The sequence below is a fragment of the Protopterus annectens genome, chromosome 8.part0 (assembly GCF_019279795.1).
Source record: "Protopterus annectens isolate FY-2018-M chromosome 8.part0, PAN1.0, whole genome shotgun sequence".
Lineage (NCBI taxonomy): Eukaryota > Metazoa > Chordata > Ceratodontiformes > Protopteridae > Protopterus > Protopterus annectens.
This window is the reverse complement of record NC_056741.1, coordinates 844,306,466-844,324,296: the sequence shown is the minus strand read 5'-3', so window position 1 is coordinate 844,324,296 and position 17,831 is coordinate 844,306,466. Positions and strand designations below refer to the sequence as shown.

Below are 17,831 nucleotides of genomic sequence, written 5' to 3'. Positions count from 1 at the left end.
TTCACTTTTCAGAGTAAAAATGTTTCCACTAACGGAGATCATGAAAAGGAGGAGTATTTTTGTAAGTCTTATGCTGATAATATTCAATTCTGGATCGCTTTTTTCCTGGAAAGTGAGTATTTTTTTTTATTTTATACTTGGAAGACTGTTTAGCTTCCATCCTTGATTGGATTATATCTAATCAGCTGAAGCATAACCTGTTTAAGTCTGAGGTAATGCTGGCTCATGCTATCATCAATTCTTCAGATTTTCTTCTGCTGTCACCACTAATTACTTATGAATGAAATTGTTTGGAGTTTGTCTCTCACATTTGTGATCTTAGCATTGATTTTTGGTGACAGAATTACACTGTTGTCAAGACACCTAGAACATGTTATATCATGCCTGTGCTGTGGGACTTGTGTCACTTGCCACTTGTGACCTGATGTGTATTTAAGATACTTACCCTTGCTTTCCATGTTGTGCACAATCTAAGTTCTTTCTTAGGCCTCCATGAGGCTCATCAGGTTGTCAGACGCAGGACTGCCGGCTATTCAAAGCATTTTGTTAGAGACAAGAGTTTCTGATATATAATCTTCAGGGGGAAGGTCCACTGGGGTTTATCATTTTAGGGCAGTCTATTGTGAATTTTTGAATGAATCAGATGGATTTTATTGCTATTCTTGATAATCTATATTGTGCTTTTAAATACATTTTGATTTACTTTTATTACCCATTGTTTACTATTTCATATTTTTTTTAGTTTTGTACATGCTTCAGTTTAAGCATTTTACATTAAATAAACATACAAACAAATAAATACATGCATACATTCACCTTCAGAGCCATTTGTTCTGGTATCAGACAGGTGGCTTTGTTAAGAGAAAACATCTGATTCAGCCTGTGACCTGCTAAATCAGTGTCAGTGTTACAGTTAGATGTGGTAGGCAGATAAATACAATGTTTCAGAAAAGACTGAGTCCTAGTTACATGATTATACAATGTTTCAGAAAAGACTGAGTCCTAGTTACATGATTATACAACGTTTCAGAAAAGACTGTGTCCTTAGTTACATGATTATACAATGTTTCAGAAAAGACTGAGTCCTAGTTACATGATTATACAATGTTTCAGAAAAGACTGAGTCCTTAGTTACATGATTATACAATGTTTCAGAAAAGACTGAGTCCTTAGTTACATGATTGTACAATGTTTCAGAAAAGACTGAGTCCTTAGTTACATGATTATACAATGTTTCAGAAAAGACTGAGTCCTTAGTTACATGATTATACAATGTTTCAGAAAAGACTGAGTCTTAGTTACATGATTATACAATGTTTCAGAAAAGACTGAGTCCTTAGTTACATGATTATACAATGTTTCATAAAAGACTGAGTCCTAGTTACATGATTATACAATGTTTCAGAAAATACTGAGTCCTTAGTTACATGATTATACAATGTTTCAGAAAAGACTGAGTCCTTAGTTACATGATTATACAATGTTTCAGGAAAGACTGAGTCCTAGTTACATGATTATACAATGTTTCAGAAAAGACTGAGTCCTTAGTTACATGATTATACAATGTTTCAGGAAAGACTGAGTCCTAGTTACATGATTATACAATGTTTCAGAAAAGACTGAGTCCTTAGTTACATGATTATACAATGTTTCAGAAAAGACTGAGTCCTTAGTTACATGATTATACAATGTTTCAGAAAAGACTGAGTCCTAGTTACATGATTATACAATGTTTCAGAAAAGACTGAGTCCTAGTTACATGATTATGCAATGTTTCAGAAAAGACTGAGTCCTAGTTACATGATTATACAATGTTTCAGAAAAGACTGAGTCCTAGTTACATGATTATACAATGTTTCAGAAAAGACTGAGTCCTTAGTTACATGATTATACAATGTTTCAGAAAAGACTGAGTCCTTAGTTACATGATTATACAATGTTTCAGAAAAGACTGGGTCCTTAGTTACATGATTATACAATGTTTCAGAAAAGACTGAGTCCTTAGTTACATGATTATACAATGTTTCAGAAAAGACTGAGTCCTAGTTACATGATTATACAGTGTTTCAGAAAAGACTGTGTCCTTAGTTACATGATTATACAATGTTTCAGGAAAGACTGAGTCCTAGTTACATGATTATACAATGTTTCAGAAAAGTCTGAGTCCTTAGTTACATGATTATACAATGTTTCAGAAAAGACTGAGTCCTAGTTACATGATCATACAATGTTTCAGAAAAGACTGAGTCCTTAGTTACATGATTATACAATGTTTCAGAAAAGACTGAGTCCTAGTTACATGATTATACAATGTTTCAGAAAAGACTGAGTCCTTAGTTACATGATTATACAGTGTTTCAGAAAAGACTGAGTCCTAGTTACATGATTATACAATGTTTCAGAAAAGACTGATTCCTTAGTTACATGATTATACAATGTTTCAGAAAAGACTGAGTCCTAGTTACATGATTATACAATGTTTTAGAAAAGACTGAGTCCTTAGTTACATGATTATGCTGTCTGATATCATTCAGCCAGCATCCAAAAAAGAAAACATTCTTGTATGTGATCTAAATAGATTATGCCCAAACAACAGCAATCCCACAGTAAAGTAATATTGCTGCTTCCAGTATTTTACTTGTTTTTACATTATTCTTTTGAGAAAGTGAAGAATGAATCCTTCAATATGTAAAATAGACAACTGACATATAATGTTTAACTGTCACACACATGCCATACAAAGAGAGGACATTATAGGTTCTTAATGTTCAGGAGATGACAATAAGCTGCTGACATGACAGCTCTGGGGCATTACACTAACAAGGATTTAATGCAGCAATATTCTCAAATTATGGTGAGCTGGTATCTCAAAGCAAATGCTGTAATGTTCAAATCAGATGTCTAACTACATTTGTCAGAGAAATGGTACCATTTTTAAAAGTTCTGAATCAGAGTAGTATGCAGTAGTTCCAGAAACATGTTGAAGGACATACAGACAAACAGACATGTTAATTGTTTGGAAATTACAGGAAAACATGGTAGAGTATTACTGATCAGTTATTCACAAGTGTGCTGTTCATACTACCAAAACTGTTTTAACTAAAAACTGTGTTCATAGTGTATACCCACTACATATATATAACAAATGAATGATATGGGAATACCCAGCAGCCTAGCTGTAGCACAGTTAGCCACAAAGTGTGAGATTTAACTTAAGCAGTGAGCATGGGAAGCTTGGCCGGCACTGTAGTCCATAGTATTTACAAATGTAGGGGGGTCCATAATATTTACAAATGTAGGGGGGGGTTCAAAGAAGGTTGTCTCTATTCATCTACATACCAAACACTGACAAGACCTACAGTGTGAATAAACAAGGCTGCTTGTACATGCAGAGGCAAAATGAAGCCTTGCAAAAAACAAAGGTGTTTGCCACTGTCCTGTGACAGCCTCCAAAAGCAGTACAGTCACATGTCAGGTCACTTCTTTAAACTTCTGTCAGTTCTTGTTTAACCTTCCTGAGGTGGGAAGAGATGGAGATGAAGTTTTTGAAATAGAGATTGTTTAGACAAGGACAGATCATTAAAATACTTAGATGAATGTTAAATCCACATAACAAAAGTTCTGGGCCAAAAAATCACTGGATTAAATATAAACAAGGTGCATTCCAACTCAGACAAAGAAATGGTAAAACGACCTGACAATGATTTGAACCTGGGTAGCACACTACCAGAAAATAAAAACATTGTTCATGCAAAATTAAAGTACTACATCTTCAGCATCCATGCATTATACTTGTGCACACACTATGTGTGTGTGTGTTTGTGTTTGTGTGTGTGTGTGTGTGTGTGTGTGTGTGTGTGTGTGTGTGTGTGTGTGTGTACGTACTGAACAAGGAGAAGGTCACTGTAAGCTGCCTGTTGGGTGCCAGGATCCGCCACATAACACAAGCACTCAGGTCACTCCAAAGCAGGTACAAATATGACTCCGTCACATGCTGGTACCCGCGGTGTGGTGCTGTGGTAGCATTGTCGCCTCACAGTAAGATGCTGTCCAGTTCAATTCTCAGCTAGAGCGTCTTCTGTGTGGAGACATGCATGAATGGGCATACCTTCACTGAAGGTTGTGCGTCAGGCCTGGCAAGCCGGTGCGTAAAAATCAACTGCCAATCATTAGCGGACCGGAGTTCCGCTATGGCGACCCCTAACTGGGAAAAGCTGAAAGACACATTCATTGTCCATGCTGGTGTGAGTGACCTGAGACATACCTCCCTGGACTACATGAAAAGAGACATAGAGGAGCTCTCTGATCATGTAGCCCAAGCCGGTATGACCCTGACCTTGAATAGCATCTTACCCTCACCAAGAATGATGCCACAGTACAAAGACAAAATGATCAATTTTAACAATTGGCTAAAGTATTGGTGTCATTCAAAGGGGATCTAGTGTCTGTCAGCCTGGGATGACATGCTTGACAAGCCACGTTGCTTTGCTAGGGACGGCTTGCACCTGTTACCCCTGGGCTTTTGAATACTGGCTAAGGCTCTTGCCACCCCCATAGTGCCTTTTTTAGGCAAGGCTCAAAAGTCAAACCCACCTCCATACACAACACAAGGAAAAAGAAACTAAGGGTAATGCTGCTCAATCCCAGAAGTTTAAACCTCAAGATGCACGCACTCGAGGCTCTCCTCAGTATAGAGAATATCGATATCTGTGCAGTAACAGAAACCTGGTTCAAGGCTCCCGAGAGCACCCCAGCACTACCAGGTTATACCTCATACCATGCTTTTCGGCCCCAAAACTCAGACCGAACCACAAAAGGAGGGGGAGTATCCATATTCATCAAAGATACCCACACCTCCAGGTTAGTGGCACTGCACAAAGCATCGGATACCATCCACGTGCAACTAACAGTGGGCAAAACTGCCTTTCAGTCTGTAGCCTGCTACAGACCACCCTCCCAAACTCAGGAACCCCACTCGGCTTTCCTGAGAACACTGGAGAATATGAAGGTCTCTCCAAACACCATTATATTGGGTGACTTCAACTACCCAAACATTGACTGGGAGAACTACTCAAGCCCCAACACCCTCACCCAAAGGTTCCTAGAATTTATAAACTCAAACGCTATGGAACAACTGGTCACCACTCCCACAAGAGGGGAAAACATATTGGACCTGATCATCACCAACATGGCGACTCTATGTTCCAATCCAGAGGTATACCCCTCATTGGTAAGATCTGACCATAAATTAATCTCATTGGACATCCATATCCCATCCCCACCCCCAGCCAAGGAAACCACGGTGAAGAACTTCTCAAAAGCAAACTTCACACTTCTCAAAACTGAGGTGGAATCCTTCAAAGCCCCCGGGCCAGTGGAAAATACAGCCCAAACCACAGAATCCTTTACAGATGCATTCTATGGACACCTACAGAAAGGCTTGGCTCGTGCTATCCCAAATAAAACCAGGACTCACTCCTCCAAAGGCAGGAGACCTGTCTGGTGGACCCCAGCCATAAATAAGCTATACAACAGAAGGAGGAAGCTACTACATGATAGAGCAACATCCCAAAAAGGGAAGGCATCTCTGATCAGTACTAGCAAGAAACTACGATCCCTCATAAAATCATCTAAGGCCAGCTTCGAAAGAAAAATTGCACAAGACGCTAAAGATAATCATAAGGCCTTCTTTAGTTAAGTCAGGAACCTGGGTGGCAACTCCCAGATATGCTCTGAGTTAGCACAAAATTACAAAAAATACACTGAATCCACAGACATTGCCAACATCCTGGCAGACAGGTTCAGTGCAAACTCCCCCCCCCTTCCCCCCCAAAAGAGCAAATGTCTATCCCGACACAGTGTAGCCTCCCTGACATCACAGATGCACAGGTGAGAGCTGCCCTCTCCACAGCAAAAAACACAGCATCAATGGGACCGGACGGTGTCCAGGGCTGCATCTTACACGAGCTCCAAGAAGAACTGAACCCTCACATAAAGTCACTGTTCAATCTCAGCCTTACTACAGGATATGTACCCAAGGAATGGCGTACAGCAACAGTGGTCCCGCTCCACAAAGGTGGTGCCACAACAGACCCTGGAAACTATCGCCCTATAAGCCTGACTAGCCTGGTCTGCAAAGCTATGGAGCATATCATCATGGAACTCATAAACAAAGACATTGGGAACCTCCAGACACTGGATCCTACCCAATTCGGCTTTGTTAAGGGCAGATCTTGCCTCTTGAACCTGGTCAACTTCTTTGAAACAGTCACCAAGGCCATAGATGAAGGGAAGGTAGTCCACACAGCCTACCTGGACCTCGCAAAAGCCTTTGACACAATACCCCACTCGGGCATCATAAATAAGCTCACCAGCTTAAATATCAACCCCTATGTCACAAGATGGGTTGCAAACTGGCTCAGGGATAGAACTCACATGGTCAGAATTGCAGGTGCCATGTCAGACTAAACCAGTTACAAGTGGTGTCCCACAAGGCTCAGTCCTGGGACCTCTCTTGTTTGGTATATATTTCTCTGAGGTACAGGCTAACACGGGAGGACTATGGCTGACCAAGTTCGCAGATAACTGCAAAATGGGTGCTATAATCAACTCTCCGACTGACACAAGCATCCTCCAAAAGGGTCTCACAGAGACGGATAACTGGTGCCAGAGCCATGGCCTTAAGCTAAATGCCAAAAAGTACATAGTCATCCCCTTTGGGGAAAAACAAAGTGCCCACAAATTACCACATAGGTGGTAATCCATTAAGTACAGAAGAAGTAATTAGGGATTTGGGGACCCAAGTAGATAGTAATCTCGCCTTTGACAATCACTTTGCCAAAGTGGTTAGAAAGACCTTCTATATAGCCCACCTTATCACGAAAGGATTCACATCTAGATCAAGAGAAGTCATTGTGCCCCTCTACTCATCACTTATCAGGCCCATAATTGAATACAATGCCCCATTTGGGATGTACCTTACCTGACACCTGCAGCAACTGGAAAGACCCCAAAAGTACCTCACCAAGATGATCATGGGACTCAAACAGATGCCCTATGCAGTTAGGCTAAAGAAACTCAAGCTCTACTCAGTTACTTACCGCCTACTCAGAGGCGATCTGTGCCTGACGTATAAAGCCATGTCCAACCCAGAATTAATGGACATGCTCCACCTCAGGAAATCCAAATCCGTTAGAGCTACACGCTCCAGGGACTTAAACCTTAGCACAGAAATAAATAGGACATGCTGGAGGGACAGATTCATATCCCAGAGGCTCCCCTCACTCTGGAACAAAATCCCAATCCATGTTTGGCAGAGCCCCTCATTGACCCTCTTCAAGAGAAATCTTGACAAGTGGATGGGAGATCGTAAGTTTACCCCTGGGATCTCTTCTGTGTCCCTGCTAGACAGAGGCACAGTAAACTAACCTTAAAAGGGCTATCTTCTGTGACCTACTATACAGAGGCACAGTCAACTAATCTAAAAGGGTGGCGAAAGCCAAACACACTCTGGCTAGGCTTATAAATGCCCTAGGGCAGATTGCCTAGTATCAACCTATGAACCTATGAACCTATGTGTGTGTGTGTGTGTGTTTTTATATGTATATGTGTGTGTGTGTTTATGTGTATATGTATCTGTGTCAGTGTGTGTGCGCGCACGTCCACATGTGTGTGTGCATGATGACTAATCAACAACCTGTCATAACATCTTGAGGGAAAGATACAGAAACTAACTACTCGTTGCAAGGTTAACCTATAATGGAAGATAGGGGCTGTCTGGAGAAGGGTTCCACAAGGCATATGACGGCTACTGACAAAGATAACTTGCACATTGCACAGAATAGTACGTCCTGTGAAGTCTCCTGAGTGCACTGCAATGGAAAGGGAATAGGGCTATGATCTGAAAGGTGGAATTCTAAAGGATCTTGTCTTTACAATGGCTGCCTGTATGTTTCCTCCACAGCAGGTCTAAATAGATGAAATGATCTTTATGTCAGATAGAGGAATGAGCAAAGAGAATCAAGGTGGTATGAAAGGACAGAGAGCATTACAAACAAGTGGATCTTAGCTAAGGTAGAATTATACACCGGCTAAAAAGTACTTGTTGTCATGCATACGGGTAAACATAAATTTCTTTGTTCCTGATGGTTAAGCAGGAGAAGATACCAATTGTAACAAACCCATTAATTGTGATATAATGCTTTTAAGCAACCTGACTTCATCAGAGTTTTACAAAACAATGATTAGTTACGTAGTCAGCATAACAAAGTGCTGCGCAAAGCAATGTTTCGGTTACCCTTGGCACAAGGTTGTGGTTTTGTTTCACACACTACAAGTTCTCTGTGTCATGGGAACAATGCAAATGTGTAGACCAGAAGTGGTAAAATAGCAAAAAGTGTAAAGAAAGGAAAAAAAAACATTTCAAAAAAAGTAATGGAACAAGACAAACAAAAATATTACTTTACATTCATAAAATTTTTTTTTTTACCATACAGGATTTTCCAAATCTTTTCTAAGCAATGAGACAGAGACATGGACAGTGAGACTGCTTTATATGTATAAGCATTCTAACGCAAACTCTTTATGAAGGCATGGTCTAGATAATTGCAACACAGAAGCTGGAGAACAGAATACTAACTCATAAAATACATTTCCTGCATCTTACAGTGCTACAGGCATGAATTTGGTGACTGCAAAGTAGAATAAATCTCTTTTTATATAATAAGTGTTATTTAGCACACCATTTCTCAAACAATACTTTTAAGGCACTAACACATAACCTTTGCAAAGAAATAAGCCATATACTTTTCATTCAGGAATGGTCACACTACATAGTTACTGACTCTAACTAATTTTACGCCAAAGGCTTAACCTAATTAGTTATCAACACAGGTATCATAAATCAAAGTCCTACTATTTTATGAAGAATTCATATGAATCATGACCGCTGCCTTTAAAATAATAGCTGATGGAGATGAGCAACTGTTGTCCTGATCTCCAAAATGCAAAGTGGACTCTACAAAGGGATACAGAGATTTATAATGCTTTCTAGAGTGATTAGCTAACAGAGCTAATGGCCATGTAAGATCGACTAGGCCTGAATCAATATGACCTCATGAAGGGAAGGTCTTGTCAGTTTCAGCCTCATAGGCCTTTTTTTTTTTTTGAGTCTTGAATGAAATGGACAGATGAGACACAGCAGATCTTCTCTACATGAAGTTTAACAAGATTTTAGACATTGCTCAACTCAGAAGACTGCCAGAAAAGAGGACTGGAACTGGAATACTGCCAAAGACTGGCAAGAGCAAAGAAGTGCTTAAGCCTAGAAGTGCAGCGGGCCATAAGAAGAGCTGTGGTGTTATTAGAGAGGCCATTGAGCAGCAAGACGCCTTCAGAGATCAGTGACCAGTGTCCAGTACTTTCATCTCAAGCATCAGAGATGTACTGAGTGGCAATCAGTTAGAAACAATATGAAAGTGGAAGAAATAGTTTCACATGGTAAAATACATTTCAAGCAGTTATCAGTATTCTTGCAGGTTGTTTAGAACAATAACCATTAGACTTACACTTTGAAGTACAGAACTTATGAGGGCCCATGTCATGGAGCACGATGCTAAGCAGGGCAGAGGAGATGGAAGAGGCTCTGAAGGATACAAGTTATGATGGGATGAAACACCCACCACCAAGTATGAAAATGTTTTTTAAAACCAAACATGGTGTTTGATGAGTGTATCACTAGGATACTCATTCTGAGGAGGAAGTAATAATGACTGCACTGTACACACATTGGTGAGGATATATCTGTAACACTCCAAGTGCTTTGAGAGGCCATATCTGAGAAAGGTTCTCAAGCTGCTAGAGAGATGCTGGAGGGCAGTAATAAATACCATAAGAGATTTTAAGTGAGTTACAACATATTAGGACATGATAGGCCAATAGCCTTATACTGTCAGAATCTTCAAGAATTATGGGAAAGGAGGACTTGTACAGGGCCTGTCAGATCTTGAAGGGCAGGATGGCAATGTCAGTCCTAACAGAAGATACAAGAATGTAAAAAGAAAGCATGGCAGCAAAGAAAAGACAATAAATAGGTACATAACAGTTTTATATATCGGGGAAGGAACTGAAGAAGTCACATCTAAACTCTGGCTTAGAAAGGAAGACAGTGTATGAAATGAAGAAATACTGAAAAAGGAAGAACAAGAAGAAAGGGAAGGGAGGGAGGGAGGGACTGTCTGCATTAATGGATATAGCAGGTCATGAGACATCTCTCTGCCTACCATAGTATGTTCTTCAGTAACAGAACTAGTAATCAAATGGAAAGTTATTTTACCACATCAGCAAAGTTGGACATATCTAAGCAATCTTCCCCTTCTTCACTGCTGTACTATAGTGTCATTGCTGGACATTGTCCAAACATTTGACACTGGTCTTGCATCCTTAACTGTCTAATGTAATTGCACTGCACCTTAATAACTTAGACTCAGTACATCAGTCTTCCCCATCACAAGTGCCTGTATCTGCACTGATGTTAAGCTTACTGCTGGACTAGTGCCACAAGATGATTTTCTTCCACAGGCTACTAGGACCCAGTGGTCTTAGCATACAGGTAGGTGGCAACTAAGTCTACTGTACTCTATAATTCCAGAATTTCTCCTTGATTCCAATCATCCACCTTCTAATTTTAAAAATATGTGAATCTCTAAATCTTTGTTGGGGTTTTCTATGCCTTGGTCTGTATCAGTCCTTACTTACACTGGGCAGATCTCCATTGACCCAACAATACCCTCAACTGCCCTTGAATTTGTAGACCATCTCTGATTTTGCCTTACATTTTTGTTCTGTCTATCATACAATTTTTAATTTTCTATTAAATCACCAAGAATTGCATCTAGTCAGTCAGTAATGTGGGACATTAGTGTTTCCTATCACTTACTGTTCAGAAAAATGGACGTTGTTGCAAAACCTGTCATTATATTGCCATTTTAATTGAATTAGAGTAATGATTAAACATTGTCTCTGAGTTTGGGCCTTTGTCTTCCCATGATTTTTTGGATTTATCCAGAATTCTTGAGCAAAGATTTTCAGAGGTACAGATCTAGCTTTATTTCTGAATACAGGTCTGCAACATCCTAAGAAAGAATTAAGTCTCTCGATCTCTCTCTCCACTGACAAGGGAGCTTGCTATCAACTTTGGTTTTAGTGTTGTCAAGTCATGACTGACTCATTGGCTTATCTAAACCATCCACTGAACGTTCATAGCAGAAAAACAGGAGTAGATTGTCAGGATTTTTTTTTCCCTGGCCGACCCTTAATGGCAGTACATTCTCAAACTCAGGTCATTAGCATCACAGATTGATGCTTTGCCTGTGCACCTAGTTCAGAACTAAGAATGATCCTAGCTAAGGTTTGCAGTGTCTGAAAAGCATTGTGAGAGAGCTTCCATAAACAGTCATGTACTGCTTTAATGCTATATTTAGCTAAACCTCTTCAGTCATAGTGCTATCTATATTTTCTCTAAAAGGGAAGAAAAGGGTCTGGGCAGAAGTTATAATAAAAAGGCCACAAATGTTAGTTCTGGAAATCTAGATACAATAATAAGCCTTGTCCAGAAGTGCAAGGAAGTGACTGTCATATGGGAGGACTACAGTCTATCTTCTAATAATGCTAAAGGCAATAGTAATATGATAGCAATGTGATATACAGTAGGGAGTATCTAGTATATAAAATGTCTGAAATACTGTGCCGTGCACATTCAGACATACCCGCGGTGTTAGTCCTCACAGAGTCGGGAGTAGAATGGCAAGTTTATTGCAAGTCATGCACTGGTGTCCCTGGGATTTCCTTCCTTCCATCTGTTAGCAGTAGAAGCTGTGGAGTTTACTGCCACTCTATCACACGGAAAGGCGAGCCACATAAAAAGTAAAAGTCCCACATATGCCATAATATGAGGCTAGTGAAGATGTGAAAAGTTAATCCAATCAGTAATATGTACTAAAAGCAGAAAGGCAAAATTGCATGCAGTGAAAACAAATCAAAACAAAATAAAACAAGGGCAAACCACAGCAGCTACAGTGTAGCCTAACAGTGCAAGTGTCACAAAACTGACAATTCAGTTGCATATCCCATCATGAGTCTTTTCTGGTCTCCTTTTCACCACACGTGTATGCTATGCATGATGTAAAACTTGTTTTAAGACTCACAGATACCATATAATCCTAATTCTTGTATGTTGTAATCTCTCTCAAATATATAAAAATAAATTGGGGTAATATATTATTTCCTAACTCAAAGTTTCATAACAAAAACCTCAATCTAATTTAATCCTAAAGAGGTCACTATGGTTTTCTTTCTCCTGCCCTTTTGAAGCTTCACTTAATATTTCTTATTTCTTGTTACTTCATGTGCCTTGCGTATGGCTGCAGGAAATTCTCAGAATGAGGAAAAATAAAGGATTTTTCTGAGTAGAAAAAAGCAATGCAGCTATGGTCAATACCAACTGCACTGGTGAAGTTTAAGTCATTGTAATGCACACTCTGGGATATTGTACTTATGAAAAGGATTCCTGTAAGTGCTTTGTAAATTACTTGGAGATACTAGGAGTGCAAAAAATACTACACAGAAATGAATGCAGTTTCGTCCAGTGTATGCAGTGCAAGTATGCACATCCTTAAACCCTTACTTTCTGAAGCATCCTGAAACGTGTCCCATAGGAAAGACATTTTGATGTATGGTTTCTTTTTGTTTAACAGGATTTTCTTCTTTGCTGGAAGGCTGCTGTATCACTGCTTAAAGGTTTTGAAATGTTGCTATTCATTTAGTGGTACAACAATACTGTAGGCAACTTGAAACTATCCTTTCAGGATCTGTGTTTCTAATTACCCTTTTCTCATATGAAATCAACATTTTAAACAATACTGGTAAATAATCCCAGACAGTCTGGAAATGTACTTTCAACTTCTGCTCTCTTAGGCTTATCGTTTAAAGTTTGATGCATAATCAGTGCCCTGTTTAGCAGAACATTGCTACCACGCCTATTTATTCAAGTGGCAGTCTCGGTGAAGCATTTTGAATTCTTCTGTGATTCCTGCAAAGCCGTTATCTACCTTCATGCCCTCAGATTGCTTTGTAAAGTGCACAGTGAAGGCAGTCCAGAAATCCAAATGTTGTTTGCCACTCTCAGACCAGACTTGTTACTATGCAGAATGTTTTGGAGTAAACTAATCATGAGCAGCATTACATCAGTGTAAAGTCTTTTATTATTTACAGTTTCTGACCTATGAGCATTCAACATGTTGGTATGGCAAGAACTGCAAGGTGATATCCATCAAATTTGCAGCATCAATCAAAATGCTGTTTACATTCCTCAGTGCTTGCTTCTTCCTCATTGTTTCTTACATCTTGGGCAACAGTATACAAAATGAAAAGGTTTGCAGAATTCCACTTTATGCTTTACTGTACACAGCTTAATCTATCTCTGTCTATACTATAACTCTGTAAAGCAAGGGTTTTCATCTTTTTTTGACTACTCTCCTATCACAGCTAATAAAAAACTGAATGGAGGTACACAAAGGAGACGCTGTATCAGTTCAAAAGTTATATCAGCTCCCCCCACTGTGGAGCAAATGGCACACGATCTAAGGTACATTGTTGATATGATGTTACATTAGTGCAGAACCACTACTGTGAAATCAGAAAGATATCACAATGGCAGGCTTAAATCATACTGCAAGGCACAGTTAATAGTCAAGTACAGTTTTATTCATTTGAATCGAAGTAAAAAACAAACAAAACAGATACAGTTATGAAGCAACAAATGAAACACACTGCAGGCATCCATTGCTAGTGAGTAGCCCTTTACTTGTTTGGGTTCATTGTTTCGGTGTTTTATTTTCTTTTATTAATTTGGATTGCCGAGAAGAAGTCTATTACTGCAACTCAGTGCTTAAAACTCAGTATAGCACTACTGCTGATTGTAAGATCTAAAAATACCAAATACTTCCACAGAAACCAAAGCTTGTACTGCATGATTTTATTTATAAATCATTGCCTCATGAAACACATTAGAAAACCGTATCTATGATGGATGTACCCTATAATAAAATGTATAGAACATGTTATGAATTATTGTGAATCACAGCATGTATATAAAAGATACAATATAAGCCTACCTTCCTTTTTGTTCTACAAACTTTATACAGCTACTTAACACTTTACTGTTCTGGAAAGCCTTATAAAATACAGAACATAAAGCCACTAAATAAATGTTAACCCTATTCTGTATGCCTTTCTTTATTATGAATATATAAAACTCATCAATTTGAAGTTGTAGTGAAAATGTTTTTTGTTAGGCATGTAATTTAGAGGCAATTGGTTCACATGGGGGTTAACTGATGTCAGCTAATTAGTTCAAGACAAGCAAATGTCAATGAAGTACCCGGTTTATAGTAGTTTCATGCAGGAAATAAACTTGTAAGTAGCAGGTGTCCAAGGGGGGGTAGCACTAAGAGCTTGTGAGTACAAATTGGAATTTGCTTGCTACATCCCTGCTCCATTTATTATAATAATTTAGATTAATTTCTCTTCTGTCTTGTCTGACTAATTCTTAACTTAGTTTAATGCACCACTCTGGAATAAAGTGTTTGCAAATAGCCAATACAAAATTAAAACAGAAACATATATTGCATATCGATACCCCACTTTGCTTTATTGTAGTTTTAACTACTTTGCTTTATCGTAGTCTTAATTGCCTATGTCCCCTACACTTCCATTGCTCAATAAATCATCCAGGCAATTACAGTTTAACAAAAGCAGGGCTTATATAAAACTAAACCATTGACCCCGTTTTCTTAGTTCAACTGCATTATTTTATATGAATTACAGTAGGGAATCCTGGAAGTGCAGGGACTACCCGACTGGCAAATTTCATACCTGTCAACCTCTTAGAGCACGAAATCTGGACCAAACCACAAATAATGGGGGGACAAATGTCCAAAAAATAGGGATTTTTTTAAATACTGCTCTTATAAACTTAGAACGTTCATAGAATGACAGATTTTTCATTTACATGAATTTCCTGAATGAGTCTAAAACTGAAATGTCTGCCATTATTTTCTGACTCCAATCCTCGATGATTTGCCAGAAAAAGTTTTATGAGAAACAGACAAAACGTATGAGGCAAAAATCTGGATATTCTGCGAAAAACTGTACAGTTGAAATATAAGCAAACAAACCCAGCAAACGATTCCCCTTCTGAATAATTAACAAACGCAAATCTTTTGTCAAAATATATCGAACTTGTTTTTTTTTACAGATTTAGTGTCTAAAAGACTTGTTTTAAGTTGCCGATTTAAGAACCTGTCTTCAAACCTCTATAAAATAGACGGACTCGGTTGCTATTGTAGGAAAATGAAATCACGTTCTGCACCTTATTATTCAGTTGTCATTATAGCCTGCAAAGCCCTTCTCAGGTGAAAGGTTCGGAAATATAATTGTAAATATATGGCGCTTAAATTCATCTAGCTGGGTGTACAGCCCAGATGTTTTATGACTAGTACAGAATAATTTGCTCAGTGAATCTGTATTAACTGCAGGGTGCATTAAAGGTGATGAATAATGAATCCCAGGTTAATTAATTTCCCTTTCCAACTGCCAAACAACACAATCCTGGTTTGATTGAAACTGTGGTCTTATGTTCTGGACGCTTTGCATAGTTGATGAAATAGATTATGCCCCCAGTAAAATAATGAAATAAATCACCTTAAAATTACGACAGGTAAAAGGAAAATGTCACTTAGTTGCATCTGGAACAGAGGCTTGCACCCCCTGGCAGTTCCCACCCGCGCAGTACCTGGAATATCCGCTAGGGAGAGTAACTCCAGTCTCAGGCACCATGGTGCAACCGCCGGACCAAAAAAGCCCCAAAGAATTTCATATTTCATATTTCTCCCTTATTTGGAGAGGCATGTTTAGTTTTATAGCATTAGGTCAAAGAATAAAATGGGAACAGTCGCAAGAAAAAAAATATATGCTCAATAAAACCAAGCTGGAAATAGATTGCTATTGTGCACTTTTTACCTGCATGATGCATTGTCTCTCCCGATGTTGTTAAAACTATCTTGGGTTTCCCCATCGTTGCTGTTTTTAAAAGGTGTGCTTAGCAAAAACTCATCTGATAATATTTTCCTTTGCAGATATTGAAATTCTATATGACGTTTTATTAAACACAACTCACTTTTGCTGTGCACCTCTGTAGTGAATTATCATTCTCATATGAAGTTCCTCACACAACCACTTAAATGCAAGACAATCCGAATTCTTTTTAAGCGGCAACTTGCTACAAGAAGCTGTTAAGATTTTATCTGCTTGCAGATAAACTGCTCAAAAGAAACAAAGGATGAATAACTAAAGTGCAACACACAGTGTAATAGAGTATGCAAAACCTTCTGCATGCACTTCTCATTGCTTTTCTCGCCTGCCCCTGCATCCTCACAAAAAAATCACAGCTTTCATAAACTCATAAAAATAGCAATTCTCACAGTTTTTACTACTCTTAAACAGATACAATAGAATATTTAAGACCACTTACTTATTACGCTTTTATTTTAGAAGCAGCTTCCAGAGATGTATTGCCTAATTTTGGCAAAACTTTTCCTTTCTGGAGATGAGCTGCTGCAGCTGCTAGGTTAAGTTTGCTTGTGCTCGGTCTCTGTCAGTGGACTTTCACCAAACCCCCAATGATCTTTCCTGCACTCTTAACTATTTAAAAAGCCTTAATTGGTCAAAATATCAAAGATGAAGAGGATTTTTTTGGGTATTGAATGACGTCCTACCAGACCCGCCCTCCTGTTCAGTGCATGAGGTCATCCTATTTTTCTTGCCTGACTACGAGAAGAGGGGAAAGATTTGTTGCACTGTATATGTGTTTATGCATAGGAATTTGATCGGTTTCTAAGAAATCTGGGGGGGTGGGGAGGCATGCCCCCACGTGCGATCTCTCTGTGGGGTAAGGGTGTGGTCTGCGGTGAGCAGTGGGGACGACAGACAGCACTACCTACAGGTCCAGAACTGAAAATAGTAATAATTAACTTGCAGTTGCCCCATATTTGGGATTAAAATGCAGAACTGTGGGGTGTAACATCAAAGTTTGCAATGAAAGTAAAAACCATTCAAACAATGCTTCTAAGGAATGTGAAAATGAGCAGTTCATTTTGTGGTGTGTGTGTGCGCGCTGGCGCTCTGATTCGGGAAGGGGCTGCGACAGAAAATGTCTCTTTTTCCCTTTATGGGATACTTGAGGATTGCGTATTTTACACTAATATGGGACAGCACCTTACTTCCAACTGTGGAAGAGTACTGCTCATAATATACATGTGGGACACAAGCAGCGTTCTAACTTCAAGTAGGACGCTCACTGAATGGTTAAAACTGCTACTTTATACTTATAAAAAGTTATTTTAGATAAATCAGTACGATTCAGTATTATTTACTATGGCTATCAGACAGCTATACCTGAAACACACAGATCTGGTAAACCGCAACAACTATATTCAAGCGTACCATACTTAACTGATGTCACGGCAGCAGTTCTAAGAAGAGAATCTTTGGTTTGTGTATCCATTTCTGTACCTCATGGGTACGATCCCATTGCAACATAAGTCTGTGCTCATGCTACTTTCTTTTAACATTGTTCCATGTCTGTTTTACTTGGATTTGAAATAACTCATTGCTACCTACAGGAGGTCCTCAGGTAGTTAATGCAGACATGACCGCTTTTGGGCAAGAATGCTTTATCACCTTACCTGTTTTCATCAGCTCTTTGTTTTTTTTTT

At 39.0% G+C, this 17,831-nt stretch overlaps 1 protein-coding gene across 7 annotated transcripts in view; it reads right to left on the bottom strand.

The window, feature by feature from the left end:
- FLNA (filamin A) overlaps positions 1-16,736 on the bottom strand; it is a 1,106,834-nt gene extending 1,090,098 nt beyond the window's left edge. For 6 of the 7 annotated variants that reach the window (XM_044080332.1, XM_044080334.1, XM_044080338.1 and 3 more), the window contains exon 1: positions 16,589-16,735. The gene's annotated coding sequence lies outside the window, so the exon portion shown is untranslated. Of the gene's footprint in view, positions 1-16,588 lie in introns of all 7 variants that reach the window. The other variant, XM_044080337.1, reaches the window with a different exon arrangement.
- Between the last annotated feature and the right edge of the window lie 1,095 nt (positions 16,737-17,831).